This window comes from Benincasa hispida, chromosome 2 (genome assembly GCF_027475165.1).
Source record: "Benincasa hispida cultivar pf3 chromosome 2, pf3_genome.v1.1, whole genome shotgun sequence".
Lineage (NCBI taxonomy): Eukaryota > Viridiplantae > Streptophyta > Magnoliopsida > Cucurbitales > Cucurbitaceae > Benincasa > Benincasa hispida.
This window is the reverse complement of record NC_143479.1, coordinates 24,088,461-24,098,962: the sequence shown is the minus strand read 5'-3', so window position 1 is coordinate 24,098,962 and position 10,502 is coordinate 24,088,461. Positions and strand designations below refer to the sequence as shown.

General features: G+C 33.7%; 1 pseudogene; it reads left to right on the top strand.

The window, feature by feature from the left end:
• Positions 1-915, top strand: LOC150037747 (uncharacterized; annotated as a pseudogene).
• The last annotated feature ends 9,587 nt before the right edge of the window (positions 916-10,502 follow it).

The window sequence follows — 10,502 nt, the reverse complement described above, 5'->3', positions numbered from 1 at the left end:
ATATGGGTGAACAAAAAAGGAAGTTTGTGGCTCCTAAAAGAGTGGAAGCCAGGAGCACCCTATACTAAAAATAATGAGGCTTCAAAGGAGGAAAGAGAGAAATCTAGTTCTATTCAATGTTGGAAGTGCAAAAGATTAGGGCACACAAGTGAAGATTGTGTCAATAAAAAAGTCATGATCATAATAAATGAAATTATTGATTCGGAAGATGAATGTGATGAACAAGGTGGCCAACTTCAGGAAGAATCCGAAGCCTTTGATGATGAGTACATTGAAGAAGGTAACTCCACATCCTTAGTTGCAAGAAGAGTACTTAATTTGCAGATCAAGGAGGAGAAAGTTGAAGATCAAAGGGAGAACTTATTTCACACAAGGTGCTTGATTGAATGAACCCCATCTAGCTTGGTGATTGATAGTGGAAGTTGCATAAATATAGTAAGTAGTTTTCTTGTAAAAAGACTCCAACTCACTATTCGTCCACATCAAAAACCATATAAACTTCAATGGTTAACAAACAAAGGAGTATTGAAGGTAAACTCCCAAGTTTTTATTTCTTTTATTTTGGGAAGATATAAGGATGAAGTTCTTTGCGATGTAGTACCTATGCATGCGAGTGATATGTTATTGAGCCGACCTTGGCAATATGATAGAGAAATCGCATATGATGGTTTGTTGAACAAGTACACATTTACTTTGAATGGGAAGAAGTTTACTTTGCTTCCATTATCTCCATATGAAGCACAATGCGATCAAGTGAAATTAAAAAAGAAAAGAAAAGAATTTGAGGATCAAGAGAGGGGAGAAGAAAGTAAGTTAAAGGAGAAGAGCGAAAAAAAGAGAAAAGTGGGGGGCAAAAGTTGCGTGAAAACCAAGATAGAAAAAAGAGTGATTTCGAGGAAAAAAGAAAGAGTGTGAGTTTGATTATGAGAAAGGGGGAAGAGAGGAATACGTTTTCATTCGAAGCACCAAACTTTGTATTTATGTGCAAAGGAATGTGTTTAATAACTGAACCTAACTCTAATGATGGTTTTCCTAGTGCTTTTAAATCTCTTTTGTAGGAATTTAATGACATGTTTCCACATGAAGATACACATACAAGTCTACCACCTTTAAGAAGAACTGAGCACAAAATTGACTTCATTCCCGAGACAATGCTTCCAAATATGGTGGCCTATAGGACCAATACAATCGAAACCAATGAAATTCAAAGGCAAGTAGAAGAAATGATGGATAAAGGTTATGTTTGAGAAAGCAGGAGTCCTTGTTCGGTTCCAGTCATTTTAGTACCCAAGAAAGATGGAACATGGAGGATGTGTGTTGATTGTCGAGTCATCAACAAAATAATGGTAAAGTATTGACATCCTATTCCTTGATTGGATGACATTCTAGATGAATTACATGGTGCAAACTTGTTTTCAAAAATTGATCTTAAAAGTGGTTACCATCAAATTCGAATGCATGTGGGAGATAAGTGGAAAACGACTTTCAAAACAAAATTTGGTCTTTATGAGTGGCTTGTTATGCAATTTGGTCTTACTAATGCTCCAAGTACTTTTATGAGGCTAATGAATCATGTTTTGAGAGAATATATTGGAAAATTTTTTGTGGTATACTTTGATGATATTTTTGTTTACTCTAAAAATTTGAATAGACATATTTTGCATGTCAAGAAAATTTTGCTTAAACTAGGAGAAGAAAAGCTTGATGCCAATTTCAAAAAGTATAGTTTTTGTCTAGACCAAGTCAATTTCTTAGAATTCATTGTTGGAAAGGATGGGGTGAAAGTTGATGAAGAAAAGGTCAAGGCTATTTGAGAGTGGCCACCAATGCAGCTGAGGTGAGATCTTTTTATGGTTTGGCTAGTCTTTATAGGAGGTTTATTAAGGATTTCAGTAGCATAGCCTCACCATTGAATGAACTTATTAAAAAGAATGTGAAATTTGAATGGAAAAAAAAGCAAGAAAATGCATTCAATGAATTGAAAGATAAATTGACTAATGCACCTCGTCTTGCTTTACCTAACTTTGACCTATCTTTTGAAATTGAATGTGATGCAAGTGGGATAGGGATTGAAGCTGTTTTGATGCAAGAAAAAGGTCAGTCATGTTCTTTAGTGAGAAGCTAAATGGAGCGCAACTTAGCTACCCCACATACGATAATGAATTACATGCACTTGTAAGGGCTTTGCAAGTTTGACAACATTACTTGTGGCCAAAAGAGTTTGTCATCCACACAGATCATGAAACTTGAAGCACCTCAAAAGCCAAACAATGTTGAACAAAAGACATGCTAAATGGGTAGATTTCATTGAGACATTTCAATATGTCATTCTTTACAAGAAAGGTAAGGATAATGTGGTGGCTGAAGCATTATCAAGAAGGTATGCATTGTTTTCTTCCCTTAGTGCAAAAATTTTTGGTTTTAAACACATGATTGATTTGTACAAAGTAGAGACATCTAAATTTCATGATGCGTATATTCAATGTTTAGAAGGAAAAATGTGCATGATTATATTGTGTTTGATAAAATACTTTTTAGGAAAGGAAAACTCTGATTCCTAAGTGTTCCATTCGAGAGTTGTTTGTGAAGGAAGCTCATAGGGGAGGATCAATTGGCATTTTGGGGAATTTAAAACATATAATATGTTGGCTGGACATTTTTATTGTTTGAAAATGAGAAAGGATGTGAATAAAGTATGCAAATAATGTTTCAAATGTAAGGAGGCTAAGTTTAAAACACAACCACACGGTCTTTACACACTTTTAGATTTTTCTAGTGAACCTTGGGTTGACATTAGCATGGATTTTTTTTTAGGATTACTAAAGACTAAGAGACATCACGATAGCAATTTTGTGATAGATGATAGGTTTAGTAAAATGACACATTTCATACCATGTAATAAAACAAATGATGTTACTAACATAGTTAATCTTTTCTTTAGGGAAGTGGTTAGATTGTATGGAATTTCTAAGGTCATTGTTAGTGATAGAGATGCAAAATTTTTAAGTCACTTTTGGAAAGTTTTGTGGGGTAAATTGGGAACTAAGCTTTTGTTTTCAACAACTTGTCACCCAAAAATCAATGGACAAACTAAGGTGGTTAATAGAACATTGGGGACTTTGATTAGGTTACTAATGTCTAAAAATCTCAAGTCTTGGGAGGATACTCTACCTTTTGTAGAGTTTGCTTACAATATAGCAATACATAGCATCACTCATTGTTAACCTTTTGAGGTTGTGTATAACTTTAATTCATTAACTCCTTTAGTTTTTTCACCCTTGCCACTTAATATGTTTACTAAGGAAGCAACTGTTTCAAAGGCAGAATACATAAAAAAATTTGCATAAAGACGTCAAAGAAAGCATTGAAAAGAAGAATCAAAAGCTTGTCAATAGCAAGAACCAAGGGAGAAAGAAAATGATTTTTAAACCCGATGATTGGGTTTTGGGTTCATCTACGAAAGGCAAGGTTTCCAGATCAAAGGATGTCTAAATTTCAACCAAGAGGAGATGGTCCATTTCAAGTGATAGAGCAATCAATGATAATGCCAACAAATTAGATCTTCGAGGTGAATACAACGTAAGTTCTATTTTCAATGTGGCTGATTTGACTCCTTTTGATGTAGAGAATGAAGAGACTTGAGGACAAATCCTTTTAAAGAAAGGGAGGATGATGTGAATTCAACCATTGAACCATTACATGTACCTAAATGAACAATTACAAGAAGCAAGGAAAAGAAGATTCAAGAGGCATTCACACTACATATTCAAAAACTAGCAAATTCACAAGAACCGACAAATAATTTTGAGTCCAAAGTTTTATATAATGTTAGTTTAATGAGTCAAGAAGAGAATGACATGAATATGGCACAGGAAAAATCCTATAGTTTGGAAGATGACACGATGGTAAAAAAAAGTGTGCAGATTTTGTGAAAAAAATGTTGTCAAATATGCACTGCATGGGAAAATGTGATGTCAAACCTTGTCAAACGTGCACGCTACTTTGTCACCTTCTAGAGGATATTTTTAAAGCAATTTGAAGACTTTATAAATTTCTAGTTTTGCATTTTTACTTATAATTTAGTATGCAATTAAGTTTCATGTTTCTAGGTGTTATTTTCTACAATTTGCAATTAATTGTATTTGAATGACTTTTGAGTTTCTTGGTCTATCCTCGATCATTTAACCTATAAAATGGCTTGTAATGCTCTTCAAAACGGAGATTATCCATAGTAAAAAGCTTGTGCTTATTCAACCCTTTGGTGTTATCTTTTTCTTTCAAATCTTGCTTTAGATTTGATGTTTAAATCAATTAATTGGATTAGTCTTGATCAAGCTAATTTTGAAGTGAGTTGTCTTAGGATCTAAGAGTGACCATCATAGATTCTAAGTTCGATCTAAGTTAGCTTTCTTTGTGAGTGTTTGCAAGGATCTTATAAGGACCTCTAGCTTTGCATCCAACAAGCATCGCGGGCGCTTATCATTAGGTCTTTGGTTAGAGGATTCGTCGAGTTCCTCTTAGACCTCACAAACTTTAAGAAGATAATTCCTTATTTCAACAATTGTTTCACAACTCTATGTCTAAGGTGTTTTACCATTATAAACAGTATTATTGGCAATTGTTATGGTAGTCTATGAGTCACAGTGCAAAGAGACTGGTACTGATGCCCCTCACAATTGTACATCTCCCAATAGGCTTCTAAACCACTCATACTAATGCGCTGCTAATTCTAGAGCAATAAATTCACACTTCTATGAAGTAGTTCATCTACTCAATAAGAACACATATATATTAGTAAAGCTTATTTCGTCATTCTAAGTTACGAAGTTTGCATAACTACCCTTCTAATATGAATATATATATATATATATATTAAAATGCAAACAATAATCTACTGTACCATTAAGATACCTTAATAAATGATGAAAAGCAGTCAAATGATCTTTATCATGATTACGTACATGTTTATCTACTCAATCTTATCACAACGTCTGCAATAATAGGTCTAGTATAGTTCATAAAAACATATAACACTTCTTATATTCTTTACATATTCAGAATGAGAAACATTATCTCCTTTATTTTTCTTAAGGCTCAAACTAGCGTCATAAGGTGTTCTTACATGAGCATCATCATAACTATCAAATCTCTTTAACAGCTGTTCGATGTAGTTTGATTGACCCAAATAAAATCTTTTCTCAATTTTTCTAAGCTTAAAACCAAATATCACGTCAGCTTTTCCTAAATATTTCATTTCAAAATGTGACGATAATAATAACTCGGTATCGTTCATTACATCTATGTTTGTTTCAAAGATAAGTATATTATCAACGTACAAACATATAATCACACAATTAGCTCAAACAACTTTGAGCAAATGCATTTATCAATGAATATTTACTAATGTATTGTTACAGTTCTAATTACACAATTATTTAGAAGCTAGGTAACCATTGAGAAATGACTTCTTTACATCCATTTGATGTATTATACCAATGTTATTAAGGCTTTGTTTCTTTTGAAAAATTCTAATAAACCCATTAAGTTCAATTTTCATTTTCTCTTTTCAATATCTTAGATAGACTCAATAAAACAAAGACTTTATACTTTCAATAAATTGAAATTATATAGATATGTATCCATGACACATCTCCTTATATAACCAATGTGGGACTTTGGTCGCATTCCCAACGATTCTCCCCTCGAATAAAGGACAATTTGAATCACCCCTCAAGTAACCATCCATCAATCTATCTCTTATCTAAGCAAACTTCTTTTCACTAGAGCATATCTTCTATCCAATAGAGTTAAACCATGGATCACTCCATGACTACTTTTGAGGCTCCACTACATCTTTGTTTGATATCCGAGGATTTATATTAATGTGGCTAAGCTAGGGGAAGACTCGGATACTACTTATTTGAGATAACAACTCTAAAAATATCTTCACATTCGTATGATATTTTATCTACTTAGGACATCATGGCCTTGCTTTTGGGTTTGACCCCAAAAAATCTCATACCAACAGATATAGTTGTTCTAACTTGTATACCCATGAAAAGTCCTTATAAAATATCTACATATTTTATATCTTATACAATATCTCAAATTACCATCAATTCTACAAGCTTCCATGAAAAAAAAATGAAATTTACATATTTTCATACTATAAACAAGCTAGGTGATAGTCAAAACAATGTTATAGGACCAAACTCAACTTAAAAGTAATAATAACACTTTTCAACTTCATGAATATTAATAGCCAAATATGACAGTCTATCATGCATAAGACTTTGTCAAATACAACACATGAAATATTATTTCCATTTATACTAACATGCTAATAGAGATGCTAAAGTAGATCACAATAGCATCTCATTTAATATAATACAATTTACTACTCATAAAATATTCAAATATGTACTAATCAAATATATATCGAATATCATGCTATAAAATAGCAATGAAATAAAATTGTTGAGTTTTCATACCATATGTAAAAATTAAATTTGTGGAACAAATTGAAAAACCACATGAGCTACCATGTCAACATATGCCACATCAACCTCATCAATTAAGAGTAAACTCAATCCAATAATTCAACAAAGATATTGCAGTCCAATAGATCAACACTCAACACCTCAACCAATGGAATGATGCATAATTTCTTGTCAAATTCTCAATGATTATAATATCTAATATTGCAAATTTTATTTTCTTTGTTTTGATATTATACACAGCGAAGCCTCACAATTTTCTTTACACAACAACTCTCACCATGAGCATATTTTTCTACTTTATATTATTATTTTTTTTAAAGAAAATAGTCCCTAATACATTTTGCCACTAATGTAACGTTGACATTTCTAAAAACTGATGGTGAATTAATTATTAGAAATATTTTTAAAATTCTTTCCTTGTATACAAGAGCTCTCCTTCGAGCATTATGGTTTGGGTATTTTAGGAGGCTTGTAGACAATTGGTCACATAAAAAAAAAAAAAAAAAAAATCTATGGTTATTGTAATTGTATGTCAAGATTGCCTAAGTAGAATTTAAGAAGTCTCAATCATGTTAAACCAAATTTTTAACCAATCAAAATATCTTCAAATATGTATGAAGTTAATCAAATCAAGAAAAAGATCACTAGCATCATCATCCAAATTATCAGTGATGGTTAACCAAAAAATTCAATATGATGCTACTGAAGAAACTCTTATCAAAGAGTACCTCTGAGTGGAAGCGAGATCGTTCAAACTCATTGTGACAGAATTAATACATTCACAATCAAACATAATAGATATGCATTTTACAACAAATTACCGGCATACTTTCAAACTTAAAAGACAGAGAACGAAGTACATATCAGTTGAAGAACCCTTCTTCACTCAAAATTAGAAATTATATAGTAACACATTTTTTTTATTATTTTGATTTTAGAATTTCTAATTCTAGAATTTATATATTCTATAGAATATATTTCTAATTCTAGAATATATAAATTCTATTATTTTATTCTAGATTCTATTCTAATCCTTAGAATAGATTCAAATAAAGCACGTTGAAAATTCGGCCGAGAGTCGCTCCGCCGACTGGAACACTTAGAGGAGCTCCAAGGGACTGCTCCTCTCTCTCTTCATTGAGAATGTCCAAGCAAATTGTCTACCAAATCATGGTCGTCTACCTACGAACGGACTCCACACGAACACAATAGTAGGGAGGACACCACCACTTAGAACCCTCGGTATTCTCTGAGAATCCAGGAGGTGTGGGCTCTATTGGATTTGGTAGAGGGAAGGAGGAAGAGAAGATCGTATACCACGACAAAGCAAGTAGGAGAAGACAGGTGTCTATCGTATAAATGATGCTTGATCGTTTAGGAAAAGGTACACGATCGTTTAGTAAATAGGCCACGATTGTATAGACGATCGTTTAGTAAACGCTCGGTTGCGCGATTGTTTAGGAAAAAGCTAGACGATTGTTTAGTAAATCCTATGCGATCATTTCGTAAGCTGCGTTCGTGTATACGATTGTTTAGAAACGTTGAGCTATCGTGTAGGCTCTCGATTTGCTATGTGATAGACTGTATACACCAAACGTGAGCGAATGACTGATATCTTTGCAAAATAAAAACGATTTTCATTTTATTCTTCAGTTACGAAAACTGAATGCAACCTTTGACTATCACACGGTTACAGAGAAAATGCCGGCATAATTATCCTATAATTGTCCAAAAAAAAATAATAAATATAATCATATTATATTCATTAACCTATGGTTTAATATCACATCAAATGCAATATATGAACCATAGTTTTTTCTCCTCCACTAGATATAAATCATATTTATATCCATTTTCCTCCATTTAATGTATCTCATACATAAAGTCAATCATATCATATATAATTAACCAATTCAATCATATCATATATAATCAAACTCTTTTATCTATTTGAACATTTCAAGTTAACCCAAAAACTGATTCTCAACTTGAATCTATTGGGCTACCAAGAGAACCTTATGGACCTATGGCTCGAAGCTCCAACGGTACGTGAATAGCTGACTAAACTCTTTAGCCACGAGATCCACCATCCGTTAATTGCCAGATATTCCACTAAAGACCGATAGCCGAACTCTTCTTACCACAGATATATTTTTGTGTCCATCGGATATAACCAATCAACAGTACGATAACCTTTCACAGATGCTCGTAAGTACATGTAGGCCAATTTACCGTTTTTCCCCTGTAGTTACATCTAACTCTTTAAGTACCACAGATTTCTTTAATGAACAATACAACATAGTCCTACTATGTATGGACACCTCTCGGGCCATAAGAAGGTGTGTGGCGCCACATCGTTGAAGTCCTAGGATCAGCCCTTAAGGGAGCAATCTATCTACTTACCCTTACTTTGGAAAATGAGTGAATTCCATCTTGTATAGTTAAGTTCCCAACTCCCAAATCGGCAATCTGGTCACTCGTACCCATGCAAATCAAAGCACCACCCTCAAAGGCAGGAGTTCCCAACTCACTCAGGATTGAGGTCATGTTACCTATGGTCATCCTAGTGAAGTGAAGTGTCTGTCATGAACGGTGTTATATAATGAGACTAGTGAAATGTCCTTTAATGGTCAAGAAAGAGATACCACAAACTTATTCGAGGATTTAATAACCGAAGCACGTAATGAATTATACCCTGGATGTTCGCAATTTTCGTCCTTAAACTTTTTAGTGAAGTTGATGCATATCAAAGTTCTGAACGGCTAGAGTAACAAATCATTTGACATGTTGCTGGAATTGTTAAAAGCAGCGTTTCCTATTGGCACCTCTATACCTACTTCCTTTTATGAATCCAAGCGAAAATTACGTGATTTAGGTCAAGGTTATGAGTCTAATCATGCGTGCAAATATGATTGTGTATTGTATTAGAAAGAGTTTGCAGATTTGTAACAATGCCCTATTTGTGGTGAGTCTCGGTACAAAGTTAATGATGGCAAGGGTAAAAAATACCACATAAGGTATTGAGTTATTTTCCATTGATACCGAGATTAAAACGATTGTTTGATCAAAAGAAGGCGCTTCTGACATTAGATGGCATAAAGATAAGCGACGAGTTGAAACGGATGATGTATTGCGAATCCAGCTGATGCATAGGGGTGGAAATATTTTGATCATGAATTCCCTCATTTCACTTTAGATCCTCGAAATGTTCTTTTGGGATTAGCTTCAGAAGGCTTCAATCCGTTTGTAAATATGAGCACTTCTTATAGTATGTGGCCTGTGGTGATAATTCCTTATAATTTTCTCCCTTGGAAATGCATGAAGGAAACGAACTTCTTCATGTCTTTGCTCATACCTGGTGCAAAATCTCCTGGAAAGGAAATTGATGTTTACTTGCAATCGTTGATTGAAGAGTTGAAAGAGTTATGGACAATTGGTGTGCGAACTTATGATTCTGTTGCTGGTGAGTTTTTTCAACTATATGCTACCTTATTATTGACGATTAATGACTTCCCTGCATACGGTGACTTATCTGGGTGGAGTACAAAAGGTTATCAAGCATGTCCAATATGCAAAGAAGATAACTCGTCCTTTGGGATAAGAGGGAAATATCATTGGATGTAATGCATATTGAAAAAAACATATGCGACAATTTGGTGGGCACATTGTTAAATATTGAAGGAAAGACAAAGGATACAACGAACGCTCGATTGGACTTACAAGATTTGAAGATAAGAAAGGACCTACACTTGATACAAGTCGAGAACAGATTTGTAAAACCACACGCAACATACACATTAATAAATGGTGAACGAATTTCGTTTTGTAAGTATTTGAAATCAGTGAAATTCCCTGATGATCTAACATATCACGATGTGTCAATGATAAAGATGGAAAAATATCGGGGCTGAAAACACACGACTGTCATGTGTTGCTTCACAGACTACTCCCTATTGGTATTCGAGTATACCTACCGAAGAATGTATCCACTGCTATTGTTGA